Source organism: Protomyctophum parallelum (genome assembly GCF_964188405.1).
Source record: "Protomyctophum parallelum genome assembly, chromosome: 3".
NCBI classification, from domain to species: domain Eukaryota; kingdom Metazoa; phylum Chordata; class Actinopteri; order Myctophiformes; family Myctophidae; genus Protomyctophum; species Protomyctophum parallelum.
In genome coordinates, this window is record NC_139698.1 from 50540224 (window position 1) to 50550909 (window position 10686).

The following is a 10686-nucleotide window of genomic DNA, read 5'->3' on the forward strand; positions in this document are numbered from 1 at the left end:
AATGTCACCTTTGTCCTTTTTGGCAGGAGATGGAAATGAGCTGTGCTCCTCTCTCCCGTGTGCCTGGCTCATATGTGGGGCTGTATAGTCAAATAATGATGTCCCTTTCAGCACTGTCGTCCTCCAGTACACCACGCCCTTTGTTCGTGTCCCGGCTCCTTATCGCATGGAGGTAACGATGATGACTGCGCTACTGTGTGCGCAGCCCACTCAGCCCTGTTCTACCTGATGGTAGACTGTAGGAAAAGCAAGGAGAGACAGCCTAGGGCAGTGGTTCCAAACAAGGTGCGCCGAGCTACAATGGTGTGCCGTGAGACAAGTTGACGTCACATACCTTTATGGAATTTTGGGACATATATCATTAGTACCAGTAAGATGCCCTGAGGGCGAGAAGTGACCTCGCACTTTGAGGCACGCACACGCATCCGCCTGGGTGACGGCAGAGTGCTGGGCGAGCACTGGCGCTTTGGCATGGTTGGGTCAGATCAACATATGGACTGAATTCTGTACTGGCCATATATGGAGCGTGTCTTGAGTGTACAGGGTTTGATGAGGTCAGATCAATAATAAGGAATGTCAGAACAGGTCAGCTCCATATATGGAGATCTAAGGGTGGCAGCGGGGGGGCAGTGTCTTGAGTGTACAGGGTTTGATGAGGGCCCAGGTAGGTACTACAGATAGGGCCCACGTCGTCACACTCATGTCACCATGACTCAGCATTAAAGGAGAATTCCATGCTAGAATGCTTTCTTATCTTTCTTACCTTTCTTTGTAGTTGTTACGTCCCCACCAAAGCGGTCCAGGTGTTTTTTGTGCAAAAACTCCTTATTGGCTATTTTCCCTACCATAAGCCCTCAATGAATTGCATTGCATTGAATGGGAATTGAATGGGGCTATGGGGTGTTGTGCTAGTTCGCTTATTTCCATCGAAAGAAGTAGTAAAGTGTGCCGCTTGGGATATTATTTACATTCTGAAGAGAGGATATATACAAAGAAATTATCATTTTGAGCGATGGAAATAAGCAAATTAGCACAACACCCCATAGCCCCATTCAATTCCCATTCAATTCAATGCAATTCATTTAGGGCTTATGGTAGGGGAAATAGCCAATAAGGAGCTTTTGCACAAAATAACACCTGGACCTTTTTGGTGGGGACGTAACAACTACAAAGAAAGGTAAGAAAGCCTTTTAGTATGGAATTCTCCTTTAACCATATAAGGGGTTCCCGACGCAGCTATACGGAGTATACGCCCACATATGGAGTGTGTTGTCTAACTTCAATGTGTCGTTATGGCAGCAGGTCCAAACCAAACAGTCAGCTTCATATATAGACACAAAACGGGGCATGCCCAATGCCCATATATGTTGACATCGGGGACCTCCATACATGGTCATCGAAGGGATGGCAGACACAGTTAAAGGTATATTCAGTGATTTCACTCAAAAAACCTTAGGTTTCGTTTTTGGCTGGGACCTAAGCCTTTCATCCAATCAGGATAGAGAGCCAAAAACGAAACCTACGGTTTTTTGACCCCCAGGGGTTAACTGGGGACAGGGGGGAACTCCTTATATGGTCAGCACACTCTATAGTAGAGAGGATTATCACAACAAAACAAAAAAATAAGTGATATTTGAATTAAGTGAAATCACTGAATATACCTTTAATGTAGCATCACAATCATTTTAACCACTTTATCCATTTATATGTTGGCTATTAAAAAAAATTGCAGATTTACAAGGTCACAGCAAGCATGTACATCTGCTATTTTTTGAAAATAACTATTTTCTTTTTTTTTCTCACAGTGATACAAATTTCAAAGACAGGACTACAACAAAAGCAAAAAATCAACAAAAAACACCCCACCCACCCACCACTGGCGTAGCAGCAGGGGATGTGTGCTGGGAGGTCCTGGAAGGGCCTGGGTGCTGTTCCAGCACTGAGCAGGTGGTTCCAGATGCATACACTCACCCTGTTGACTTGACAGGCTCATTCATCTGTTACTGCTGTGTGGAGGCAGTGATGGAGCCATGACAGCTTTATGGTGGCAATTTACTTAAGGGGACGGGACCTTATTATAATGCTTTGCCTTCTTTTCTGTAATCTATATCTATACATTCACAAAGTGTGTGTGTGTGTGTGTGTGTGTGTGTGTGTGTGTGTGTGTGTGTGTGTGTGTGTGTGTGTGTGTGTGTGCGTGTGTGCGTCAAAACCTCTCCACCAAATAGTTTTCCTATATGATAAAACATTATTTAAAAAAAGAAATGTCACGCACATATTATTTTCTTCCAAAAATGAACCAGTAGCCTATTTTAATGTGTAAAATCCATGATATATACATTGGAATGAATGAGCCCGGCTGGAAAGTGTCTTAAGTGGGAGAGAGCGGAGCTTAGCTAAAGGTGAATTCAAACCTGTTTGGGGAGCGGGGGACGACGACACCGGTTTCCCTGATTGGCCAACCGGAAACAATAGCTTCACTTATTGGCGTCACGGTTGTACCACTTCACCAATATAAGTGGCAGTGTGCACCATTTGTGTTGGCAGTTTCTGGCGACAGCATTGAACCCTGTATGCATGCATTTCCCAACGGGTGGGACATGCATTCCCAACTTGCATCCTTCCCGCCATTGACGCGAGCTTCAGGGACACATGTCACGAGTCCCGCTCACAGACTATTCTATTTAATTTACACATTTTTGTTTCTAGAACAGTCAAACAAGTGAACACACAAAGATACACTGCAAGACTAGTTTTAAATACCTTTCTGCATTCCTCCATCTCTTTTTTGGATGTTCCGTGCTAAGCGTCAACGTTCCAAAATAGAACCAAGCTCTGAAAGAGACGTCAAAAGGTTTTGACGCGCCCACTTGACGCCTCCGGAGTGGCTGCAGCCGTTGTAATCAATGGGTGCATTTGATGACGTGAGTGCCTGACGCTTTAAGTGTGTCAGGCCCTTAGAAGCTATATTATTTCTGTGGACACATCCAACTGTTCATTGCAGATACTGGATTTGACTTTTTCACCGCCCACTTGTAGACTCACCAAGGCACTTCTATGCCTAGCTGTCTGTCTCCTTTGCCAAATGGAAATAGAAATCTTGTTCAACACTCTGCTTCATAACAACAATGCTGATGTAACTAATACAGCTGCAAAAATTAGCTTTCGACATTCTCTTGACTACATTTCTAATTGACATTGACACGATTATTTTTGGAGGTACGTGATCCTGATACGTCAGGAGTCTATTTTTTTAAGTCTTGTACATTCTTGCCCGACTTCAAGTTCAGTCGAGTTCATTGCACCTTTACTCTACCATCTGCGCGAGCTGTGTTGCCTGTTTGTTTCAACTTTCAAGAGCAAAATCAGTGAAAAACAAACTTCAGTGGATAGTTTTTTTGGAACGGGCGAAGGAGATAAAACGATAGTGATGAGACAGCAGAGCCAGAGACTGTTTTGAACATTTACCTAATTTACCTCATTTCTCTCAGCTATGAGCTGAAAAGCTCCCCTGAAAATGGGAATTAAACAATGAAGACGTAACTCGTGTAACTCGTTATTGGGAGGGAAGCTGTTCTACAATCAATTAACTCGTGAATGGGAGGGAAAGTGTTGTTTTGCAGTTTTCAATTTTAGTCGTTTTTCCTTCCACAGAATTAAATGTTTAGTCATGATTCACTAGGACCCTGGATGGCTTGATTGTAAGCTTAAAATAATTGATATATTTTTTTGGGGGAAATCTCTATGGGAAGAATGTATTGAGTGAATTTGAGTGTAACCACTGCTAATATGCACTATAGTAGGCTACAATAGCCTGGCTCCAGCCCTGAATCGCTACCATTAAAAGAAATATATGTCCTAGCGATTAACAAAATGAATATTCAGGTCAGGCTTAGGCTACAAACCACATGAGAGCAGTTCCAGGTGAATGGGGATTACTAGTGCAACCACGTATCTCCTACACTGCCTCCCGTAGCTCCCCCCATTCGTGTCAAGTATAGCATGCATCCTTCAGAACAATTTATTTTCAATTTTTCAATTTATGATTCATCATGGAAAAACTGATATTGTGGCCTTATCTATACAAGTCACAATGATTTGCAGTTACAAAATATAATCATGAGAAAAGAGAAGAAACAAAGGGAAACATCAGATAACAAGACAACAGTATCAAATATCTCACTTAACCCATTCTGACCTGAGATCAGATTCATACGAGGTTTCCGCCGGACACACACTGGTCTGATGAACCCATTCTGACCTGAGATCAGATTCTAAAAATGTCAGTCGCTCTTCGATTTTTCAAAAATAGCAGACCTACAAGCTCGTATCGCGCCACTCGGTGGCGCGATATGAGCTTGTAGATCTGCTATTTTTAAATAGCTAAAGCATAACATGATGCTGACACTAAAATGGGTGCCCGGTCAGAACCTGTTGTCCCCCAGGGGTCTATACCATGTCTATGCTCGGACGTAGAAAAGATTCACGCCTCTACAAAAGTGTAGGCTAAATGTACAAAAATCATGGCACTGCATCTTTAAGCCACTTCTGACAACAAAGGAAACAGCTACCAGCGGTTTACCGCTGACTATAGCGTATCGGAACACTTACAGTATCACCTTGGCAGAAATGGCCCAAACTGACCTCATATCACCGTTTTCACTGCTGGAGCCCTGTCCAAATGTTAACTGAAATGATGTCCAAGCAACTATTTTTTGCACACGATAGCATGATTTCCACAATGTATGATAATGTGTGCAGGTGGAAATTTGTTCTCTGGAGTGAGTTTAAGATGTATTTCGGAGGCATGGCATGAGGTTATTTATATCCCCCCTCTCCTGTAGCTATAAATCAGATGTTTACAGTGCCATTTCTACACATGTTGCACAGCTCAGAAGTAGCCTATCCTCCAAACACATCATTATTTGTCCCCACACGTGCCCCTAGGGGTACGGGGTAAGTAGATTTGACTGTTACTCTCCTGCTCTGGATTTGAAGCCGGTTGTCTGCGCAAGTGCTGACATATTTACCATTGAATAGAACCGGCCTGCTTGTTCAGGGGTTAAATTGAATCTTGACCATCAGGTCAAAATTCGTGTCAGATCCTGTATCTAGGTGAGATCTGACCTTTGACGTGATCTAAATCTCTCAATAGAAGAGACAAAATCTCAGCCACCCCAATTGTATGAGTTATTGCAACTGCAGGTCGCAGTTAACTATGCAATTGTGCATTTCCCCTCAGTCAATTGGTCACGCCCCATATATGGTTCAAGCCTCGTGACATCACGTGATGTCATCAATATTAAGCCCATATATGGATATCCCTGATGTCATCAATATTGGCCAGCAACTCTGCATCTCACCTCAAACCCTCCATATATGGAGCTGTCCTGTTCTGACATTCCATTATGTTGATCCTTCCCATCCGTCCTTCCTCTTTGATGTCTCCCTTTTGACTGATACCTGTGCATTTTAACTCTAGGCCTGCCCCAAAGTTATTAGTGCAGCCATGCCCGGCCCTCATCAAACCCTGTACATTCAAGACACTGCCCCCACTGCCACCCTCCGATCTCCATATATGGAGCTGACCTGTTCTGACATTCCATATGTTGATCTGACCTTATCAAACCCTGTACACTCAAGACACGCTCCATATATGGCCAGTACAACATTCATTCCATATGTTGATCTGACCCCCATGCCAAAGCGCCAGCGCTCGCCCAGCAGTCTGCTGTCACCCAGGTGGATATGTTGATCTGATCCCACATTCCAAAGCGCCAGCGCTCGCCCTGCAGTCTGCTGTCACCCCTTTAGGGCGAGGTCGCTTCTCGCCCTCAAACGTCTTACTGGTATAGCACACAATACCATGGACAAAAATGTATTCTATTCATTAAAAAAGTTACATAGTGCCGATTTCATAATAAATCACAAAAAACATAAGTACCTTTGTGCTGCTGATCTGTAAGATATTAAACAAACAAGAAATATGACATAGTCATATTTGTCAGGTGAAACAAATGCTGTCTCCTTTGTACATCTTTCCTGCTCTCCAGTTTGCTCATAACATTAGGCGGTGTTATCAGGCGCTCCGCTGAGTCCGCTCCGCTGCGTTTGTTTATATATGTCAATGGTAGTGTGGTCTGGGTGTTTATATAATGTCAATGGTAGTGTGGTCTGGGTGTTTATATAATGTCAATGGTAGTGTGGTCTGGGTGTTTATATAATGTCAATGGTAGTGTGGTCTGGGTGTTTATATATGTCAATGGTAGTGTGGTCTGGGTGTTTATATATGTCAATGGTAGTGTGGTCTGGGTGTTTATATATGTCAATGGTAGTGTGGTCTGGGTGTTTATATATGTCAATGGTAGTGTGGTCTGGGTGTTTATATATGTCAATGGTAGTGTGGTCTGGGTGTTTATATATGTCAATGGTAGTGTGGTCTGGGCATTGCAGATTTGCAGATTTCCACCGTGCCCGTGTCATAGCTTAGGAGGCAGCCAATCATGACTAGGTTGCTACTACGCTGGCGGCGTTTAGGAGGATCCCATTGGCTTAGGCGGCATTTAGGCGGCTCACTATTAGCGGCTATTAAAAACGGGCCTGTTGTATGTCGACAAAAAACAAAAAAAACCTTGACCTTATAGCACAATAGGCTACTTTTTTTGCCTATTTTATTTCAAATGTGAGACACTATTTGGAACCATTTGTTTTGTTATCATTTTATGTTTCAAAAGGTGGGTTATCAATTAATTTCACCTGAAAAATGTTGTAGTCAGGTATAGGGAATAGGCCTACTTGGATTCAGAAATCAGGGAAAGAAGGCACTGAAGCCACAAAAAAAGGTTTGAGAACCACTGCAACACATCACAGACGGCACTGCTCCACTGAATGGACAAAAAGCTTTTGCACTAAAATACTGCTCCATCATACACAGCGTTTTGCTATACTACACAGCATATTTATACACCCTGGCTATCACTGCTCGTCAGTCCTGCACACTGGGGTTTCACACAATGACACCGTTAGCCACAGTTGACTAGAATCCCCCAGGGCTCTGTACTAGGCCCCGTACTGTTTCGCACTACACTGTCTACATATCTTCGGCACAAAAAAAGCATTTGTAGATTCCATCATCACCCAGAATGGGGATGTTAGGGTTGATGGTTAATTTTCACATCGTTTGTAAAAATTGATGTCAATTTGACTTGTCAATCGACTTAACTTGTCAATCGTCACCTCAACCAATATGTATGGTATGTCCTACACAGGGGCAATAGGCGTGCCTACGTTAATTAGACATACTAACAGTCCGACATGCATTCGTTCGACAACACCGTCGCTCCTGACATGCAAGGCCGGTTACAACTAACCCGTGGGCCGTGGCTCCCGACACGCGTGGCAGGTTCAATCTAACCCGTTGCAAAACTTACCCGTGGCTTCCTGTGAGGTTAGGTTTGGGGTTTTGGGTCGGGTGTTAGTCTAATGCCTGTCAGACCGCAAACACATGCACCTGGCAATAAAGCTGTTTGTCACTGTCATAGGCTTGGCTCCAGTGGACATTGATCCTCTATCTCTGGCATAGCCATGCTATAGACTAGAGTCATGCAGTGAAGACTTGTAAACATCAAACTGATGTACAGCTTCATAGAGAATGTTGAGGCGATAAGTGGGTGTTGTCTGTCCACAGGGGACATTTGTGGATGATGTAACCTACACGAATGAAAAGATCCACAGTATCTGTGTATTGCAGGAAACGGGGGGGAATGTCTATGTGTTCTCAAAAGCATTTGATTCATTGGACACATCACATTGGTTCTGTGGAGGAGGTTCTGTCTGTGTTGCCTTGTTTGTCTTAATATATCTTTTTTGAATAGTGGAAATAACCCACAATGTGTGGTAATGCGGCACATATATTTTCACTACTCTTGCACTCTTGTATTGTATTGAGTATTAATTGACTGAAACACAAAAGAAGTTGAAAAACACAGAGATATGGGCTTTCTGCCCGAAAGCGAAAACAATACAACAAATAATGAATTGCGTGACTTTCTGAGCCTCGACGATTTGTGTCCTCTTCTCCTTCCAATGACGTTCCCATGTTCCTGCATGTCCTCCAGTCTGTCCCAACGCTGCTTCCTCCGCACCCTTACGCCGCGCGGCAGGGCGGAGGTCAAGCCAGAGGCAGCAGATAAGAGGGAGCGAGGGAGAACGGAGGAGGCAGAGGGGGAGTGTCCTCCCTGACCGCCGAGCACAATGTCTTATCTTGTCCTCTGTCCTCCCTCTGTTTATCTCACCCGCATGGTCGTGAAGCTCGCCACCGTACACAGCTGTCTGTTTGTGCCTGAAACTGTAATGTTTGACTTATGCTTAACCACTTAAACCCTATAGGCCTATACAAATCTGACGAGGGTCCCCAGGGCTCTATGTTTGGTAACGCTCCTGGATAGATAGTTAGATAGATAGATAGATAGATAGATAGATAGATAGATAGATAGATGGATAGATAGATAGATAGATAGATAGATAGATAGATAGATAGATAGATAGATAGATAGATAGATAGATAGATAGATAGATAGATAGATAGATAGATAGATAACCTTTATTATCCCGCTGGGGAAATTCAGTTACCAAAAACAGGCGATCTACAAGCACACAATGCTTTGCAACGTGGCGCCTTGTTATTTGTGACTTTATTTGCAGCATGTTCTCCCCAGAATAGGTATGCTATGGGTTTTATACAGTCCAATGCTGCTGTGCACTGAAAATATCAGATCTACAAGCTCACAATGGTATTTTTTGCATAGGATTACATTAAGCTTTATACAGAGGGATTGCCTCTTCTTGACTTAAGTTGTAATGTTATCTTTTAGTCTGTTTGTTTAAAACATCGCTGGCTTGACGGTGAAACGGCTAAGCCACTAAGCAAATGGCTCAGATACTTTTATTACTTTTGACTGAAAGCCATGGAGATGTAATGTCTGTTCCAAAACCTTTCCCCAAAAAATCATTTACTCACTTTGATGTGGTTCTGGCAGACATGTTTATGAGATTATCAGCATATACACACAAAGTCCAGTGTAAAGTGTAAAACTTTAAGTATTATTGTTCATGACGTGCGATTACAGATAAAGACAGGTATAGACTTCTGAAAAGGTGGTGTATTGCTGTAAAATATATATATATATCTTCAGGCGCAGTAAACCAGAATAGTTGTTTAAGTAGGCTACTGTAACTATACTGTCATCCGTAACATAATATTATATACAGCACTTTCAATATTTAGACTGTGAATCTGCTGACATTGAAACAGAATGTCAGTTAATTGGCACGTAAATACTCATTCAACAACATTGAGGGGGAAAGATCTGGTGAATTGATCCCTGTTGCTGAATAATACTGTCTTTATCTGCAGCGTCTACTCTGTGTGCTGTGCTGTTGTTTCAGGGTTTCAAACAGCAGTATCCAGGGATGAGCCTGGAGTGGATCTTGGATAAGCCTCTAGCCTTTGGCTTAGGTCCCCACCCCCCACCTCTCTCTCTCTCTGTCTCTGTCTCTGTCTCTCTCTCTCTCTCTCTCTCTCTCTCGCTCCCTCTCTCTCACACACACACACACACACACACACACACACACACACACACACAGAGCACAGCACAACAGACACTCTTGCCAATTTAATAAAGAGAGACTTTGTCATGCGTAGCTCTCCCACAGCTTCCTGGCCACAGTGACAACACAGTGTGGGTGAGTGGAAAAACAGGAAGAGGACAGGCGGACTGACCTGTCTGTGTGTGGGTACATGAGTGCACGTTATACACAGTCATATGCATGCGTATACGCACATGCATGCAAGGGCGTATGACTGTACAGTATGTGTTTGCAAGCTTGCACATCCATAGCCATCCATACACAGTGTGTATGGATGGCCTTGATATTTATATAACTCTGAACAACATACAAATGGACCAGCTAGTCCATTTTGCTTCCATTTGTTCATTTGTACGATCTCTGATTTACAAGTGGATATAAATGATGAATCAGAGATTGCATGAATGGATACAACATCAACCCTGAGAGAATGTGTCGGCGTAGATGACGTGCGCGCGTGTGTGTAGTACTGTATGTGAATACATGCTATAGCCTTGAACGCTTGCCAAACGACGTGCATTCTGGCATGTGTGCCGGTGCATGCGTTAATCTGCCCAGAGACGCGTGCTCTGCATCGTCAGAGAACATTGCTCAACGGCGAGAAAGTGGTGGCGTAAAAGAGAGAGATAGGCTTCCACAAAACACAGGAAGGAGGACTGGCTGTTTCCTGGCATGGTCCACTAGCTGTCTGCTTCCGTGTGGGAGTATGGAAGGGGGGGTGTAGGTGGGGGGGGGGGGGGGGGGGGCTTGGGTTTTGTGGGGAGTAGTTGCGGCTGCATCATTAGCATGGATGATGATGATGGGAAGACCGCTTGGACATAGACCACCGGGAACCTCACCAGGCCCCAAAGCTGTTGGGGGAGCTTAATAATGCATGATTTGTGTTCACTTGGTGGTATCGCATGATTGCTGGCTTGAATGCCCTCCTCTCTCTGGAATAAAGCCTATCGCTGGAAATGCGGAGATCCGACCCCCTCCCCCACAGCGATACTTATAGTACATTTTCAGTCGTGAAATGTACAATATTACATCTTTCAT